The sequence below is a fragment of the Oryctolagus cuniculus genome, chromosome 4, assembly GCF_964237555.1.
Source record: "Oryctolagus cuniculus chromosome 4, mOryCun1.1, whole genome shotgun sequence".
Taxonomy (NCBI): domain Eukaryota; kingdom Metazoa; phylum Chordata; class Mammalia; order Lagomorpha; family Leporidae; genus Oryctolagus; species Oryctolagus cuniculus.
Window position 1 is genome coordinate 158874339 of NC_091435.1, and position 19932 is coordinate 158894270.

At 45.5% G+C, this 19932-nt stretch overlaps 1 long non-coding RNA gene across 1 annotated transcript; it reads right to left on the reverse strand.

Moving 5' to 3' along the window:
* Window positions 1-728: 728 nt before the first annotated feature.
* On the reverse strand, window positions 729-19144 carry LOC127493918 (uncharacterized). Its single transcript, XR_011388221.1, has 4 exons — window positions 19023-19144; window positions 17351-17458; window positions 14804-14839; window positions 729-903 (listed from the first exon to the last, which is right to left on the reverse strand). It is a non-coding gene; the product is annotated as an uncharacterized lncRNA (long non-coding RNA).
* Between the last annotated feature and the right edge of the window lie 788 nt (window positions 19145-19932).

Consider the following 19932-nt stretch of genomic DNA (forward strand, 5'->3'; position numbering starts at 1 on the left):
ATTGGGGAGTGAACCAGCAGATGGAAAATCTCTCTCTCTCTCTCTCTCTCTCTCTGTCTCTCCTTCCCTCTCTGTGTAACTCTTTCAAATAAATAAATAAATCTTAAGAAAAAAAAAGAAATTGTTGTGCCCACTCTCTGAGGTCAGACACATAGGCTAAAGAAAACACTGATATCAAACAAACAAACAAAAAAACCTTTGTATAAATATGTCATAAAGAAAGCAATTGGCGAGGTTTTGTGGAAGAGGGGGATTGTATCAGTCTGGCTTGAATCAGGGAATCAGGAGAAAACCCACATAGTAAATAGAAGTTTAACATGAAGAATTATTAAGCTCTGGCATGAGAATAACTATAAAATGTAAAGGGGCCAGGTGCTTGGGCTAGCAGTTAAAATACTGGGTGAGAGTCGTCCATTCCACATCAGAGTGCCCAAGTTCAATACCTGCCTCTGCCCCCTAACTCCAGCGTCCAGTTAATGCAGACCCTGGGAGGCAGTGAGTGCTAGCTCAAGTGATTGGGTTCCTGCCACCCACGTGGGAGACCAGGATTGAGTTCCCAGATCCCAGCTTGCACACTAGCCAGCCTTATCCTAACTTCAGCAATTGCAGGCAGTTGCAGAGTGACCCAGAGGAGGGGAGTGCTCACCCATTCTCTGTCTTTCAAAGAAATAAAATTAAATAAATAAATAAATTTTAAACATGTGAAGAAAATTCAAAGATACCTTGGACCAAGGGAAGATGACATTCCCCAAGGCTGAGGTTCAGATCTCACCAAAGGTATGCTTGCAGCTTATTGGATGGTGCAGAAGTCTTCTGGGTTGCCATACCAGGGCTGGTCCAGAGTCGTTGGGCGAGCAGGACCAGCTCCTCGGGGCACAGGTGAGCCGTGGATGGCAAGTAGGTCTGCAGGGAGAAGTGGGATACCACTGCAGGTGTATGGCATAGAGCACATGGTGTACACGTAAGGAGAGACATGAGAAGCAAACCTGGGCAGAAGCCAGCTGAGGATGGTCAGGGGACACAGGGGAGGTATCAGGTATGTGCAGGAACCAGGCCAGGAGCATGTAATGTCCTTGTCAGGATAAGGTGGTCTCTGGACCAGGCAGGGGCTGCAAAGTTGCTAAGAGATTGTCTACCCTGGTACATGGCAAGGGGAGAGCACCACCAAACACCCCGCCTCACGTGCGCAGCTGACTGATCATAGCAGGAGCAGAAGTAACTACTGCACCCGGGACAAGGAAGAAAAGCCCATTCTCCTGCCATTTCCCCTCAACCTCTCTAGTAACAAAGTGTAACATCAAGTTCATGAGGAAGATAAATGCTCTAATTATCTGGCCTGTGACCACAGGACAAATACTGAAGAGAGACAAGAAACTAGCAGCAGGCAGAAGAATCCAGTAGTCAGCAAATAGAAGACACTGGGTCTACGTTAGTGTCCTCTAGTTCTCCTTATCCCTTCTGTAAAATGAAGATGGTAACAGAATCTACCTCTTACATGTTGTGAATACCAAGATAGCATGGCTTCCTAGAACTCCGATGATAAGAATTCAAAAAATGTTTGCTATTATCATGTCATTACTCGGCCCAACATATCTGTAACCAGAAGATCCAAGTTCTGTGTGTCCAGGTGCTATCAAGAGCAGTCACTCTTCCCTGAGCCTTCATCTTTGCAGCTGTAAAGAGGCCCTTTCCCCTCTGAACCCCCTGTGAGCCCATTTCCCATGCCCTCATCTGTGCTTTGCCTCCACACCAGAGAAACCCATTTGGGGATGTGCAGTGAGCCTAAAGCCAAAGCTACAGGACACAGAAACAGCAAGGCGAGTTGATACACTGAGAAACATTGATGACATTTACCAGACGAAAATAACAATTCAACATCAGGGTCTTTCAAAATCCATGCATTTAGAAAATTGTCTTTGCATGGGTTTTTAGATACTTCTACTGAGATTTTTTTTCTTCTTTTTCAGAACTCACCATGATTGGAAGCAACAGTAAAAAGTAGGAACCAACTTATCTAGGTTTGTAGGTTGGATGATCTCTTAAGAAAGATAAGAGAGACATGAAGAATGTTCTCTTGTCTTAAAATTATTATCCTCCATCAATCTCCCCCCTCCACAAACACCCACACACACACTGTCCTAGAGAATTGCTCTATATTGAACTGCAGGTTGCATGGGAAGAAGACTGCATTTTGTTATAACTCGTCCTGTAAACATCCATGGGACTTATCTTACCAAATTCCTTCTAAAAGACCCACACTCCAAGAGCACAGTTGGGTGCAGGTGGCTGAGAATAGCTCTGGTCACCAGGAAGAGAGGCAGGAACAACGTAAGGGCAGCCAGAAGAGCCTGCAAAACTGGACAGGTTTCCCCCAAACCATCTCAGCAGGGAGATGTCCTGAATATAGAGGCCCACCAAGATCTCCCTGCCTGGCCACAACAAGCATCGAAACTTCCATTAATTTTATTCCTTGGGTTAGAAAAATTTTTCCAAAATTACCAAATTATCAGAACCATCCATCCAGAGGGTTTGTGAAGAACACAGCCTGAACATCGTGAATCAGATGCTGCATGGGAGCCTCTTTGGAAGGGAATCAGGGGTCAGTGAGGCCCTCAGCCTGGTTTGGAAGTCTCCAGGAGCTGCTTAAAATCAGGTTAACAGTAGGAAACAGGAGGTGGCATTCTGATCATAATTCCCACTGGGCGAGCTGCATATAAACAGATTTCTGGGAGTGGGTGCTCAGTGTAGTGGCTGAGACTCCATTTGGAGCCCGCATGCCAGACTGAAGTACCTGGGTTTAAGTCCTAATTCCACTCCAAATTCTAGCTTCTTGATAATGTATTCCCTGGAAGGCAGCAAGTGATGGTTCAAGAACTTTGGGCCCCAATCACCCACACAGGAGCCCTGGATTACCCAGCCTTGGCTATTGCAGACACTTGGAGAGTGAACCAGCAAGTGGGAGATTTCTTTCTTTCTTTTGCTTCCTTTCTTTCTCTCTTCCTTTTTTCTTTCTTTCTCTCTTTCTCTTTCTTTCTCTCTTCCTTTCTTTCTTTCTCTCTTTCTCTTTCTTTCTCTTTCTTTTTCTTTCTCTCTCTTTCTCACTCTCTCGCTCTCTCCCCCATTCTCTCCTCTCCCCCTCTCTCCCTATTAAATAAACACACACACACAGGTTTCTAGGTCACAGAACTATTGGGTGGGACATGGAGGGACGCTCAAGAAAGCCAGATTATAGTCAAGGCCTTACTCAGTTCAGAATGCCATAACTAAATGGCATTTACTGGCTGGCTCAAACAACAGGAACTTATGTCTTACAGCTCACAGTTTGAAGTTCAAGATGAAGTGTCAGCAAAGTAGGTTTCATTCTGGGACTCTCTCTCGTGGCCAATTGGCAGCTACCACCTCACTAGGTGCTTAGATGACTATTCTTTGTTTCTCTGTAGGGGGTGGAGATGGTTGGGTTCTCCCTGGTATCTTTGCTAAATCACCGTAACAGCCCCATATCATTGATCTCTAATTACCTTTCAAAGCCACCCATCATCACACTAGGGGTTAGGGTTCCAACACAAGAATATGGGAGCGGCCACAAATTCAGTCTAGAACAGATGTTCTGAAAACCTTGGGTTCAGTCATTAATGAAACTTCTTCCAAAATTCCTAGGTTACCTGAAAAACAATAGCACGTTTTAACTAACCAATTCATTAATTCATTAAGAAGGTGTAGTTTCACTGTGGACAGTAAGGCCCCAAAACAGACAGGGCACAGGGAAAGTGATTTTTAAGGACATACTCAGGTTCAGGCGTTCGGCCCAGCAGTGCTACACCCTGCTGGAGATGCCCACATCCTGTGTCAGAGCTCCTCCTTTGTATCCTGGCTACACTGCTTCCCATGCAGCTTTCTGCTAATGCACACCCCAGGGGGCAGCAGATGGTGACTCAAGTGCTTGGATCTCTGCCACTCACGTGGGAGACCTGGGTGGAGTTCTAGACCAGCTTCAGCTTCAACTGTTAGAGACATACGGGGATAAGCCCTCTTCCTCTCCCCTTCCCCTCCTTCCTCCTCCCCCCACCCCCCACACACCTGTCTTTCAGATGTATTAACAAATTAATTTTTTAGGGACACTTTCACAGGAAATGGGGGATTCTGTCTCAGAAGGCTGAGGTGGGACGTGAGTGCCAAAGCAGTGTTTCTGAGAATTCAGCATCACCTGGAGTGCTGTGGCAATGCAGATTCTGATTCTGAGGTCTGGGGCAAAGGGGACTGAGACTCTGTCTAACGAGCTGTGGATCCACAGACCACACGCCGAGTGGAGCAGGGGGAGCAAGCAGTTCAAGTAGCCAGGGACCTCCAAGTCCGTGGTATGTGAAAGGAGAGTTTGGCCATTTCATACTGAAAGGTTTGCTTGGACTCAAGGATCCAACACCATCACCAAAGGCTGACTTCCAAAACGTCATTTAGAAGAGAAGAGCTTCAGAAACTCCAATCCCTGAACTCTGTTGCTCCCAGCTAAAAAAAAATAATAATAATTTGATAAACACCAGAAATTAGTATAAATGATTCTTTGCAGGAGTCTGCAAAATCACTCCACAGAGGCCCTAATTCCTCAGTCTTCTCACAGCATCTCTAGTCCAAACGAAATACCCAATCACTCTTCATTACAAAGTAGGGTCGCACAACTTCATGGGATTTTTATTTTGCCCTAACCACTTAGTACTCATTTGGGAAAAAAATAATACACATAAAAATATCTTTTTTATTTCATCCTTAAATAGCTACACTTACTAGGATGTGTGCTTCCAGCAGGCACTGTACTTTTTTTTTTTGTGTGTGTGACAGGTGGAGTTAGACAGTGAGAGAGAGAGACAGAGAGAAAGGTCTTCCTTCCGTTGGTTCACCCCCCAAATGGCTGCTATAGCTGGTGGAAGCCAGGAGCCAGGTGCTTCCTCCTGGTCTCCTGTGCGGGTGCAGGGCCCAAGCACTTGGGCTATCCTCCACTGCCCTCCCGGGACACAGCAGAGAGCTGGACTGGAAGAGGAGCAACTGGGACAGAACCGGCGCCCCAACTGGGGCTAGAACCCTGGGTGCCGGCGCCACAGGCAGAGGATTAGCCGAGTGAGCCTAGTGAGCCGCGGTGCCAGCCATGTACTACTTTTCAAACTGTGGAGCCAAGTTGGCTTATTTCTCTTTACACAGTGCTATTACTGCAGTAATTGTCACTCATCACAACAATTATCAAGAACTCAGCTTCAAAAATATCTGACACCACGGAAAGGAGTGCAGTACAATTTATTAAAGAACTTGGGTCTACTTGGGCTAGTAGTTATGTGATGTCCAGTAAATGCTGAATATCTTCATAAAACTCTCAAACACCAAAAAACCTTCAAGACACTCCAAGGTATCATGGTTGAGTCAGAGACCTGGGGGTTGTACCCTTTATAAAACACTAACGGTGACCATATTCTAAAAGAAGAGAGAAACTTCTGCAAACAGACAGCTACAAACCATGCGGCACAATTTTCCTTAGAGAGAAATCAGTTATTCTCTGGCTTGTCAAAACAAGACACAGCCTCCTTAAACTAATGCCAGGATTCTTAAACTGTTCTGATCTTTTGAAGGAAAATTATCTTCCTAATATTTTTCTAGTGACAATATATCACTTTCTGATAAGAAAGACTTAGCATTTACTGTTTTTGTTTTCTTATATTCACCTCTGTTTCCTTGACTTTAGCTTCCAAATGAATAAAAGGAACAATTTTGAACATTCATGCCTCACCAAGAAAAAAAAAAAACCTTGATTCAAAGTTTTACTTTATATACCTACAATTTCCCAGTAGTCCTATTTCTCAATCAGAATTTGAATAATCTTTACAACTTGTATTCCCACCAAACTCACATTTAATGACTCAGTAGGTTCAGAAAGAGAAGTAACAGCTGCAGCTCATCCCGCTGTGCTATTCAGTAATGACAATGTTATACCACATTAGCAATTGTGACATTAATAAAAAGAAGCCCATAGGATTAACCAAAGACAGCTGACTTTAGTCAAATGTAGGTCAGGCTTTGTTTGCTTAGAAGCTGGCAATAAATTCCCAGGTAAGCGCTCTCGTGTGTCACACATGTATGTCAGGAGCATAATTTCAGCTGCACTAAATGATTCACATTTTTAAGTTTCTGTGAGCCATTTTTGAATTATTGTTAAGCATTTAATTCTGCTGCCAGGCCTAGAGGCTCCTTAAAATTATTCACGTATGTGACATTACAGCATGTTTTTCCTTGAGGCAACACTTAAGAGCACCTTCGGGGGTTTCATGTTCAACTTCCAGATACTGAGCTCTTACTAGAAAAGACTCAGGGGTCACCCCTAATTTATAGCATAATTATGGAGGAAGTGGCATCGACGGCTTAAGCTAGTTGTCAGTAATCACAAAGTTCCCGTGGTCACAGGAAATACCATTGTTAAGTCTGATATTAATATTGCATCCCTAATCAGGTCTTAGAGGAGTACGCTTTATGCAAACAAGTGCAGAGCCACACAAGCCTCAAGTACATTTTAAAATATACACACTTCGGAAAACAGCTTGGCAGTGATTTACAAAGTTAAACACACACCTGCCACGTTATCCTGCATCACTCTCAGGTGCTTGTGTAAGAAATGGAAGCACACGTCCACAACTTTGACCTACACCAGTGCTCGCAACAACTCTACTGACGATGGACCCAAACTGAAATCAAACTGAATCCACAGAATGGTGGCAAATGCATACAGCAGAACCCTGATAAGCAATACGAAATCCTAAAGACTCTCTAAACGAGTTCAGTGAAAGTAGACAGACCCAAAACCGTCTGTACTGCGTGATTGCATTTCTGTGCAATCCTAGAGCAGTCAAGATCAATCTAAGGTTACACAAAACAGAGAGGGGCAGGGATAATCTGGGAAGGTCTGGAAAATACTCTCTGGAGTGTCAAGATGTTCTCTATCTTGTTGGAGTGACACTAGATGCATGTATATACCTGTCAAACTCACCAACTCTACATTGAAGATCTGTACATTAAGACATACATCTTCATTATACATCAATAAAAATCTATGTGGGTGTTCTGTAAGCACATCAATTTTAGACTTAAACTTTATGAAGTCAATCCCCTTTCTTAAATACTTACACAACTATAAAACATTATGAAGTCTACTAAATATGAGCAAAAAGAGATGTCACTTGGAAAAGTCACTAGCCCAGTGTCACTCAAGTAAGGATAATAAGCAGCAAACTTAATGAGTTAAATAAATAGATAATTTCAATTAATTTACATTTTAATTTCTTCTGCATGCAAATGGCTTAATTTGAGAGCTCTCTGTTTATAAATTGGAAAAATACCAATTGGTATAAATGCAATTAAGTACTTAAAGGTAATTTATATCAATGTGGAAGAGCAGTTACGAGATGAGCCAAAAACAGGAGATGAAACAAAGGTCATTTGCATCTCTAATACGCAGCAGTTTAGTTGACTCTTCCAGTACAAACCTTGTCCTGCCGACACGATGCTCTTGCAATTTTATTAAATTCTCCAGATTCCTAACCAGTTTTCCTCATTTACTGTCTTCCCCTGTTAAAGCCACCCTTCCAATTTTAAAAGCAAAGTCTGCCAGCGCCGCGGCTCACTAGGCTAATCCTCCACCTTGCGGCACCGGCACACCGGGTTCTAGTCCCCGTCCAGGCGCCGGATTCTGTCCTGGTTGCCCCTCTTCCAGGCCAGCTCTCTGCTGGGGCCCGGGAGTGCAGTGGAGGATGGCCCAAGTACTTGGGCCCTGCACCCCATGGGAGACCAGGAGAAGCACCTGGCTCCTGCCATCTGATTAGCGCGGTGTGCCGGCCGCAGCGGCCATTGGAGGGTGAACCAACGGCAAAGGAAGACCTTTCTCTCTGTCTCTCTCTCTCTCTCACTGTCCACTCTGCCTGTCAAAAAAAAAAAAAAAAAAAAAAAAAAAAAAAAAAAAGCAAAGCCTAAGCCATCTCATCTCATTCATACAGCAACAGAGGGCCAGCTCCCTAACCTGCTATTCCAAATGCGGTGTTCGTCTGACCATGGGCTGCCCTCTGTTGCAGCTCCTCTCAGGGCTACCTTGTCCTTGACCTCCTGTCAGGTCCAAAGAGCTCTGCTCTGAGGCAGCTGGGTGGATCCCCCATTCCAGCCACTGGGACTTCGCACATGCTGCCTCTCCATCTGAAATTTTCACATGCCCAATTCAGGCCAGCTTACAAGACCCACTTTAGCTATCACCTCCTTGGCAAGGAGGGTCCTAATTTTCCTTACCCACAGTAATTTCGCCTTTTCATAAACACTGAACACATAGTACGCCCAGTTCTCTTATCACAATCATCACTATCTTACATCATGAATGATTTGAATTCTGGCTTCAGATACACATAGCTGCAAAACTTATCTCCCCAGATGTCAGAATTCAGGCAACTTACTTCATCTCTCTCTGCTTCTATTTCTTCATTTGTTAAAAATAAAATTCAGGAGCCGGTGCCGCGGCTCACTAGGCTAATCCTCGCCTAGCATCGCCGGCACACCGGGTTCTAGTCCCGGTCAGGGCGCCGGATTCTGTCCCGGTTGCCCCTCTTCCAGGCCAGCTCTCTGCTGGGGCCAGGGAGTGCAGTGGAGGATGGCCCAGGTGCTTGGGCCCTGCACCCCATGGGAGACCAGGAAAAGCACCTGGCTCCTGGCTCCTGCCATCGGATCAGCGCAGTGCGCCGGCCGCGGCGGCCATTGGAGGGTGAACCAATGGCAAAGGAAGACCTTTCTCTCTGTCTCTCTCTCTCTCACTGTCCACTCTGCCTGTCAAAAAAAAAAAAAAAAAGGAAAAAAATTTTCAGGGCCAGCATTGTGGCATAGCAGGGCTACCACCACCTGCAACACCAGCATCCCATTTGAGCACTGGTTTGATTTCTGGCTGCTCTGCTTCCAATCCAGATTCCTGCTAATGTGCCTGGAGAAGCACAGAAGACGACCCAAGACCTTGGGATCCTGCACCCATGTAGGAGACCCTGCTGAAGTTCTAGTCTCCTGGCTTTGGCCTGGCCCAGCCCCAAACATTGCAGCCATTTGGGGAGTGAACCAGCAGATGGAAGTGCACTCTCTCTCTCTCTCTCTCCCTCTGTGTGTGTGTGTGTGTGTGTTCCTTTCTCTTTGTAACTTTGCTTTTCAAATAATTAAATCTTTTTATAATAAAATAGTACTGTTCATAGGCATTTAATGCAGCGGTTAAGACATCACTGGGAACAGTCAAATCCCAAGTCGGAGTGCCTGGATTTGAGTCTGAGCTCCATTTCTTTTTTTTTTTTTTTTTAATACTTATTTATTTTATTTGAAAGGCAGAGTTACAGAGAGAGAAAAAACAGAAAGAGATCTTCCACCTGCTGGTTCACTCCCCAAATGGCTGCAATGACCAGGGCTGGGCCAGTCCAGGAGCCAGGAGCTACATCTGGGTCTCCCACATGGATTCAGAGGCCCAGAGACTCAGACTATCTTCCACTGCTTTCTCAGGTGCATTAGTACAGCTAGCTCAACTTTCAATTTCTGTGAATTCATACTCTGGGAGGCAGCAGGTGATGGCTCAAGTAGTTGAGTTCTTGCCACCCACATGAGAGGCTCAGATGGAGTTCCAAAATCCTCTCTCTGGGCTGGCCCAACCCTGGCTCTTCTGGACATCTGGGGAATGAACCAGGGGATAAAAGATATGTATCTCTCTCTCTCTCTCTCTCTCTCTCTTCCTTTTCAAATAAAATTAAAACAAAAAAATAATTTTAAATAGTATTTTTCTTGTATGTTCTCTTGTATGACTGTAATAGGAAATCAGACACACATTTTAAATGTTCAATAATATTTATACTTGAAACCTGCTAGCTTAGAGCCAGTGTTCTGGCACAATGGGTTAAGCTGCTTCCTGCAGTGCCAGCATCCCATATGAGTGATGGTTCAAGTCCAGGCTGCTCCACTTCCCATCTAGTTCCCTGCTAATGCAACCGGGAAAGCAGCAGAGGATGGCCCAAATCCTTGGGCCCCAGCACCCATGTGGGAGACTCAGATGAAACTCCTGGCTCCTGGCTTCAGCCTTGTCCAGCCCGGCCATTGCGGCCATTTGGGGAGTGAATCAGCAGATGGAGGATCACTCTGTCTCTCTGTCTCTGTCTCTCTCTCTCTCTCTCTCTCTCTCTGTAACTCTGGCTTTTAAATAAATAAAATACACACACACATACATACACACACACATATCTGCTAGCTAAAAAACAATAAATTCTCTAAAAGGATAAATTAGGTTCCAAAAATTGAAAGAACTTGTAAACGGAAAATGTTTGAAAAATATCAAGATACACAGAAGGCTGGGGGTGGAAAACTCTCACTGCTATATTCCAAATGAGGCATAAGTTGGGTTTGTTTCAGTAACTACAGAATGGTGAGGCTGGTGTTAATTTCAGGCAGGAAGAGTCTGGGTAAAGGGAAAAACAAAAACGAAGTGATCCAGCTACCAAAGAGAACACAAAGCCATAGCAAGATGTATGTGTGAATATTTATAGTGGGCTCTTTTCATAATAACCAGACACTAGAAACAAACACTCCCTGACAGGGAAATGGTCAGAGGAAACGCGTTGCAGCCCCACAATAGAGTAGCACTCAAAGGACGCAGAACACAGTCCTCGTGGAGCAGCGACACGCGTGGATCTCCAGTCACTGTCCTGAGGCAAGGAAGCCCAGCACCAGGAGGACCTGCTGCACAACTCCACTAGGAGAAAACGCAGCTAACTCTGGGGATGGTGCGGAGGCCAGCGGCTGCTTGAGCACAGGCATGGAAGGAAGGACTGGATCTAACAGGCAACCCGGGAGAATGAAGGAAATGTTCCGTGTCTACACCACACCAGTGGTTTCAGGGATCTCTACAGGATCCTGGCAATATTCATCACATTGTGTACGTTAAATGGGTGCAAGTCGTTCCTTTGTAAAAGTCAGAAAGGATCTCAAAAATGACCTGGGGCTGATTAGGACACAGTATACTGTCATTATGAAAATGTCATGCTGGTCTGGAAGACTTTCCTTCTTCCCCAGCGCTGCTGAATTGCAACATCTGAGAAACGCAGTGCATGCCAGTGCGTGAGCCTCTGCAGAATGTTTGCACGGAGACTTCATGATCTTCTGTCGCATCCAGTGAAGAGCTATGGCAGAGCCTGGTGCAAGGACAGTCACAGGGCTGGTGAAGATTCCTGTGCCACCCTACATTCCTAGCGGCAGATCACTGCAGTCGAATTTAGCTTGTTCAACCTTCAAATCAGTTATTTGTCTGAAACACCTAAGTGCTCAACCACCAATTTTGTTTCAACTGAACATCAGTGTCTTGGACAAAAGATGAGGATCTAAGTTATCTTTATAGACTGGGGCGGGGGGAATTTACATGTAAGAAGGTTAAACTTGCCAAGTACATCTATTAAATAGCCAAACGGAGTCTAAAATTTAGTTTTCCAAATGTGCAGGACATTAGAAAAAACAGACTTAGAGTCTAACCAACACGGAGATAAGTCAATCAATGAAGCATAACCCTAAAAGATGCTAAGATGACCTTGTGTTGAATCAAGAGAGACAAGCATTACTGAAGGAGGTGAAAATTATGTTCTATTCTCCATAAGCTTATATTTTTAAAATAATGCATTAAATTCTTGGTGGGATGTTCGGGGGGAGAAGATTAGAATCAATGTGCTTCCAATATAGGAGATGGTTAAAACATGGTCACTTCTTAGTCATCATCAGCATCTATCTTGATTCCAGCCATCACCATAATTACTTTTTATAAATAAACGGTGTTTATAAACTCATTGACAAGACTTGGATTGATTAGAAACCTGCCGAGAAGTTGGAGAGCTAACACAAGGAATACAGGAAATAGATGGCTGCAAAATCTTTGTCACTTCTCTCCATCAGTAAATTGGATATCTCCCAAAAGTATAATATTTTCCATTGAATCTGGACTGAATTTTGTGTCCACTTTGACCAGGGGAATGAAGTGAAAGAGATATTGTGCCAGTTCCAAGCCTAGTCTTTAAGAACTTCTGTTTCGGGGCTGGCGCCGTGGCGCAGTAGGTTGATCCTCCGCCTGCGGCGCCGGCATCCCATGTGGGTGTCAGTTCTAGTCCCGGCTGCTCCTCTTCCTATCCGGCTCTCTGCTGTGGACTGGGATAGCAGTGGAGGATGGCCTGAGTCCTTGGACCCCTGCACCCGTGTGAGAGACCTGGAGGAGGCTCCTGGCTCCTGGCTTCGAATCTGCGCAGCTCCAGCCGTTGCGGCCATCTGGGGAGTGGACCAACGGAGGGAGGACCTTTCTCTCTGTCTCTCCCTCTCACTGTTTTTAACTCTACCTCTTAAATAAATAAAATCTTAAAAAAAAAAAAAAAAGGAACTTCTTTTTCCACTCTCTTGGAACCTACCATGTTAAAAGGAACTCATATGTGGCAGGATGGAGTAGCACAGCCAACAGACCATGCTGAATTCCCTGCCAACAGGTAACTTCAACTTGCCAGCTATGTTGTGAGCCACTTGTATGTAAATCATTATTTCATTAAGCAACCTCAAAAATGAGTTTTCACCCCTGGGCTTTGTACAAAATAATTAGCAAATAAGGTATTGTTTTAAGACGTAAGTGTTGAAGTGGTTTGTTATGCAGCAAGAGACAGCTGTAACACATCATTGACTATATGAAGAATTATCAAATGCATGGCCCCATGGGTTAGAACTAGGAGCAAGGCACAGAATCAGAACTCACAGGCATAACTTGGAGAATTTCATTAAGAAGCAGGCTATAATCCCAAAAATAAGATCAAGCAGAGAGACCCAGAAGAGAGTTCATCTGGCATTAGAATTGGCCTCAAGGACATAAGCCAAGAATTCATATTAGAATGTTCAAAAGGATACATGATTAGCTTATTTCAAACAGCATCAATTCCCAAGAGTTCCATCTACTGGCATATGTAGGCATCATGTTGTCAAAGGAGCAAGAAAAGACTGGAAGATTTTTTTAAGATTTATTTATTTATCGGAAAGTCAGAGTTACAGAGAGGGAGGGACATGCCTACGAAACTGGGATACCAGGGGCCGGTGCTGTGGCGCAGATGGAGATCTTCCATCTGATGGTTCACTTCCCAAATGGCAACAGCCAGGGCTGGGCCAGGCCAAAGCCAAGAGCCAGGAGCCTCATCAGGGTCTCCCACATGGGTGCAGGGGCCCAAGCACTTGGGCCATCATCCGCTGCTTTTCCTAGGCCATTAGCAGGGAGCTGGATCAGAAGCTGAGCAGCCAGGACTCGAACAGGCACCCATATAGGATGCCGTTGCTGCAGGCGGTGGCTTTACCAACTACACCACAATGCCAGCCCCAAGACTGGAAGATTTGCAAGACCCTAGTTAAGTAAGACCCCGAAGTGATCACCCAAAAGCAGCGAAAGGCAAATGCATAAGGGCTGTGCCCCAGAGCAGGGGTTGCAATGGTATAGTTTGGAATGGGGACACATATTAGACCTACCAGACATAGACATGATCTTGATCTCATCTGTTGGAAATGCAAATTCTAGTGTGCCTTGGCTGGCTTAGGACAGACTGAGAAACCAGTCAGTTGAGGAACTGCCTAAGAAACTGCGATGCGGGGCCAGTGCTGTGGCACAGAGGGTTAAAGCCAAGGCCTGCAGCACCGGCATCCCATATGGGTGCCAGTTCGAGTCTGGATGCTCCACTTCTGATCCAGCTCTCTACTATGGCCTGGGAAAGCAGTAAAAGATGATCCAAGTCCTCTGGCCCCTGTACCTGTGTGGGAGACCTGGAAGAAGCTCCTGGCTCCTGGCTTCAGATCAGCTCAGCTGTAGCCATTGCAGTCATTTGGGGAGTGAACCAACGGATGTAAACAGTGGATGGAAGACTCTCTCTCTCTCTCTCTCTCGCTCTCTCGCTCTACCTCGCTATGTAACTCTTTCAAATAAATAAAATAAATCTTTTTTAAAAAAAGAAACTGGGATAGGGAAGCAGGCAGTGGATGCTCTTCAGTATCCTTGACTAGATGAGGATTAAATGAAGTTAAAGGAAATCAGGTTTCAGATCAGGTTTCAGTTTACGACAAAGAAGAACCTTACAGAGGAGTGTGTTCCCATGATCACAGAGCCTGAATTATCACCTGCCAGTAGATCTACAGAGAATATATATTCATCTGATAAGAATGACATCAAGGGTCGGTGCTGTGGCAGAGCAGGGAAGGCCACCACTTGCAACCAGGCATCCCACATGGATGCCAGTTTGAGTTACGGCTATTCCACTTCCAATCCATCTCCCTAATAATGGCCTGGGAAAAATAGCAGAGGATGGCCCGAGTGCTTACACCCCTGCCCTCCATGTGGGAGACTTGGCTGCTGGCTTCAGCCTGGCCCAGTGCTGGCCTTGTGGCCATCTTGGGAGTGAAACAGTGGACGGAAGCACACTTGCTCTCTTGCTCTCCTGCTCTCCCTCCCCGCCCATAACTCTTTCAAATAAATAAATCTTTTTCTTAAAAAAGAAGATTGACTTCAAATAACTTTTAAATTTCCTTCCAATCTGAGATTTCCTGACAAAGACACAACATGAGAGCAAAGTACTTGTCCAGAGTACATGTGTAGGTACTCAACAAGGAGTGGATGGATAGATGGGTGGAAGGATGAACTGACAAATGAATGAGCAAGCGGGCAGACAGACAGAAGATGAGAAATGCAACTTGACATTTTCTGGTACTCAGTACCACTTACCTATGGTCACATTAGCTGCAGGAAATAAACTGGATCCTACAGGGGAAGAAATGAAATATATTAGTGTTCCCTAAGAATCTGTCATCACTTATCTTTGAGTACCCACATATATGCTACATTTTCTGGGTGTGGAAGAAATTTGCTAAGAAAATTAAAATTTCAAATAAAAATTTCTTTCTTTATTCTGACTGGCTAATTCTGAACAGAGCATACTGATTTCCTATCTAATATGGAATCTGGTGCATTCTGTACTGCCCTACTCTGACAGTTAGGAAACTGAGCTCCAGAATCAAAGAAAAACTTGAGCAATAGGGAAGCAGTCACTGGCCAGGGTACACAATTCTGCTATTTCTTCTCCCAGCTGATTTCTCTTCTCATATCTGGCTTCACATGCCTTGCTTGCATTGATTTTTTATTGTTGTTTTTTGAAGATTTAGTTGATTTTATTTGAAAGTCAGAGAAAGAAGAAGAGAGAGAGGGAGAGAGAGAGAAGGAAGAGAGAGATCTGGGGCCGGCGCCGTGGCACAGTAGGTTAATCCTCCGCTAGCAGCACCAACATCCCATATGGGCGCTGGTTCTAGTCTTGGTTGTTTCACTTCCAATCCAGCTCTCTGCTGTGTCCTGGGAAAGCAGTAGAAGATGGCCCAAGTCCTTGGGCCCCTGTACCAGCATTGGAGACCGGGAAGAAGCACCTGGCTCCTGGCTTCAAATCGGCACAGTTCCAGCCGTTGCGGCCATTTGGAGAGTGAACCAATGGAAGGAAGACCTTTCTCTCTGTCTCTCCCTCACACTGTCTGTAACTCTACCTCTCAAATAAAATAAATAAATCTTTCTTAAAAAAGAGAGAGAGAGAGATCTTCCATCCACTGGTTCACTCCCCAGATGGCCACAACAGCCAGGGCTGGGTCAGGCCGAAGCCAGAAGCCAAGAGTTCTTTCCAAGTCTCCCAGGTGGGTGGCAGGGGCACAAACACTTGGGCCATCTTCTGTTACTTTTCCCAGGTGTATTAGCAGGGAGCTGGATTGGAAGTGGAACAGCTGGGACATGGACTGGTGCCCCTATTACACGCAGGGAGATTTTTTCACCCACTATGCCACAACACTGGGCCCCACATTGATTTTTTAACCATGGGTCCTGTCACATACTTTTCCAACATGAGACATTTCTGCAGGCCTACCAAAAGAAGGACTCTTCATGGCCAAGGTTTCAATGAAACAAAATTTCTAACACCTTTTACACAAAAAATATAGTTTGGAAGTGGTTTTCAAATACATTAAAGCATGTCCTAGAGTAAAAAAAAAATTTTACAGGGGCTGATGGCTCACTTGGTTAATCCTCCGCCTGCAATGCCGGCATCCCATATGGGCACTGGGTTCTGTCCCGGTTGATCCTCTTCCAGTCCAGCTCTCTGCTGTGGCCCGGGAAGGCAGTAGAGGATGGCCCAAGTCCTTGGCCCCTGCACCTGTGTGAGAGACCAGGAAGAAGCACCTGGCTCCTGGCTTCAGATCGGGGCAGTGCCGGCCGTAGTGGCCATTTTGAGAGTGAACCAGCAGGAGGAAGACCTTTCTCTCTGTCTCTCTATCTATACCTCTACCTGTCAAATAAAAAAATTTTTTACAACACAACCAAATATGCGTCTAAACAATAGTTTTCCTACAATATGCCATTCATTTCATTGTTTCTATTTTATTGTTTAAGGTGCTGGTGAGAATCAGTAATTGGACTTTATGCACACTAAATGCATAGGGACACAAGATCTGAAAAGCACTGCTGAAGAGATGATTATCAGAAAGTATTTGTGGGAAGTACAGCCATGGACCACATGGCCCAAAACTGTTGCCAAAATTAGGAGCAAAGGCCTGAGCCCCTCAAAAACCCACAATGTTGTCAGTTCCAAGAATGAAAGTAGTAATAGTTATTACATAACATGTGAGATTAGCTAACTGTAGAAATTAATTCAAGAGAACATGGAGCTGCAGGGATCCGGAAATACTCAAGTCCAATCAAGATGTCCAGGAGGAACACAGTGGAAATCCTACTGGGTTAATTCTAGTAAGAAAAGTGTAACAGGAAAAGCTTAGAGCTGACCATTTATTCTGCCCTCTCTGAAGAAATCCTGTTAATAGTAGGAACCAACAGCAAGGGGATCTTGTAAGAAGGAAGTCAAAAAAAAAAAAAAAAAAAAAAAAAACAAGGATTTTTTTTTCATTGGACTCCTTCCAGGAAAGTCCCACAGCCTCTGACCACAAACAGCCACTCTGCCTGCAGGGGGTTGGGCACGACCCTCTCACGGCTCAGTGACACTTGTCCCCTCTACTGGAACAACAAAACAACTTCTGGTTTAAACATAGCTTTGCTACACATTTTTTTCCCTAAAATAGAACACACTCTCCAGCTAATATGATTTTCTCATCTGCTTGTCAGTTCTCTCAGAGTAAATCAGTAGATGGGGATCTTGACTGACATGCATCGGTCTTGTGGGTTTGGTGACAAGACCACTTCTGCTCTGAATGGAACATCAAGGTTATGGAAGGCAAAGAAGCAGACCTGCTTTAGGGCAGCAATTCTGGGATGACGACACTCCAGAGAAAGGCCACCTGGGCAGCCAGCCAGCTGGTCTCAAGGAAATCCGTCCTCATGACTCCATCACTCGACCTGTAACAAGTTATTCAGAGGTTGATAAATGACAAACCAAATAAAAATGTATTCGTTTCACAGAGACATGCACTGAATTCATGTCCTTTACCCAGCAGGAATGAGGGATGTTATTGAGACTGTCAAATTTGCTCTCAGACATCAGAGCTGGGTGCAGTCCAAGCTTCCTGAGACTGCAGTCAATATTTTTAAGGGAAGACGGAACAATTTGTGTCATAGAGTCTGATGGCCGTATTATGCCTTTCTATTTCCAATCAACTGCTGGGGCTTTTTGTTACTTCTCCACATCATTCATTCATTTCATGATCATTCAGATTCAGTGGTCACACAAGGGTTCAGGGCTTTGGATGGGCACTTGGCATGGCTATTAAGACCTGCTTGAGGGCCAGCGCCGTGGCTCACTTGGTTAATCCTGCGGCACCGGCATCCCATATGGGCGCTGGGTTATAGTCCCGGTTGCTCCTCTTCCGTACAGCTCTCTGCTGTGGCCCAGGAGGGCAGTGGAGGATGGCCCAAGTGCTTGGGCCCTGCACCCGCATGGGAGACCAGGAGAAGCACCTGGCTCCTGGCTTCCAATCGGCAGAGTTCCGGCAGTAGCAGCCATTTGGGGGGTAAACCAACGGAAGGACGACCTTTCTCTCTGTCTCTTTCTCTCTCTGTCTATAACTCGACCTGTCAAATAAATAAATTAAAAGAAGACCTGCTTGAGATACCCACATTCCATATCAGTCTAGCTTCCTGCTAAAGTGTACCCCAGGAAGCTGCAGGTGATTGCTCAATTATTGGGGTCCCTCACATGCATATGGGAGACTCAGACTGAGTTCCAGCCTTCAGCTTTGGCCTGACCCAGCCCTGGCTGAGGCAAGCATTTGGGGAATGACTATCAGATGGAAGTGTCTGTCTGTCTGTCTCTCTCTTTATATATATGTGTGTGTGTGTGTGTGTGGTATGTGTATACACACATATCTCATATGTACATATCTCAAAGAGTTCAGGGCTTTACCCTCAAGACACTAAAAGTAAGAGTCAGTAAATATTATTTTTTTGACAGGCAGAATTAGACAGTGAGAGAGAGAGACAGAGAGAAAGGTCTTCCTTCCGTTGGTTCACCCCCCAAACGGCCGCTGCAGCCGGTGCGCTGGGCCAATCCGAAGGCAGGAGCCAGGTGCTTCCTCCTGGTCTCCCATGCGGGTGCAGGGCCCAAGCACTTGTGCCATCCTCCACTGCCTTCCCGGGCCACAGCAGAGAGCTGGCCTGGAAGAGGAGCAACCGGGACAGAATCCAGCGCCCCGACCAGGACTAGAACCTGGGGTGCCAGCGCCGCAGGCGGAGGATTAGCCTATTGAGCCGTGGTGCGGGCCTAAGTCAGTAAATATTATAAATCAATATGAGAAATATAAAGTTACATCATCAAGTAGGATCGACACGAAGGAGAGAGTGAAAGATTTCACAACGAAGATGTCTGAGGTAGGTTTGGGGCAAAATAGGAGATGACAAAGCAGACTAGTGGAGACCAGTCACTGTAGGAAGAGAAAACACGCACAGGAGATCGGACTGGACTCACCAATTCCTGTGGTCCAAAGGGACATTGTTGCTACGGCTGTGCTGTGCTGCTGTATTTTTCAGAAGGGCGTCACCATGAACTTTTTAACGACCTTCCTGTAGAAACAGAAGATGAACGGGAAGAGTCCATGGTCAAGACTAGAATTAGAGTCCAATAAGGTGACTTTGTATCTCTAGCACTAGCTTTGTGGGGCTGTCTAGGAGCTACAACAGACATGAGGCTGCCATATCACATTGCTTTGACTTGGATTTTTCTGTTTGGCTTTTCTACAAAGGTGGAATGAAAGGTAATGTGAACTCTTGCCACAGGAAAACAAATAGTTTCAGTGATCGTCCATCTTGTCTTATTTTCCAAGACCATCTCCAAATGCTAGGGAAATCATGTTAGAGGCACGCACAGCACTTTTAGCTAGTTTTAAAAAACACATGATTTGTCTCTTTCTATGTAGTCCTTAAACACCTAACTGTGTGAAGGGGCACTCAGAAGTGGCAATGCCGGCCGGCGCCGCGGCTCAACAGGCTAATCCTCTGCCTTGTGGCGCCGGCACACCGGGTTCTAGTCCCGGTCAGGGCGCCAGATTCTGTCCCAGTTGCCCATCTTCCAGGCCAGCTCTCTGCTGTGGCCAGGGAGTGCAGTGGAAGATGGCCCAAGTGTTTGGGCCCTGCACCCCATGGGAGACCAGGATAATAAGTACCTGGCTCCTGCCATCGGATCAGCGCAGTGCGCCCGCCGCAGCGGCCATTGGAGGGTGAACCAAGGGTTCAGGATGCAGGGCCAGGGTTGATAGTTCAAAGCCAACAGTCTGAAAGAAGCCTGAGTCCTGCAGCATCCAATGAACAATGGTAGTGCCTTTTTAAGGCACAGAATGGTTAAAGACACATTCATGCAGGGGTTTTGTTGAAAAGATTTT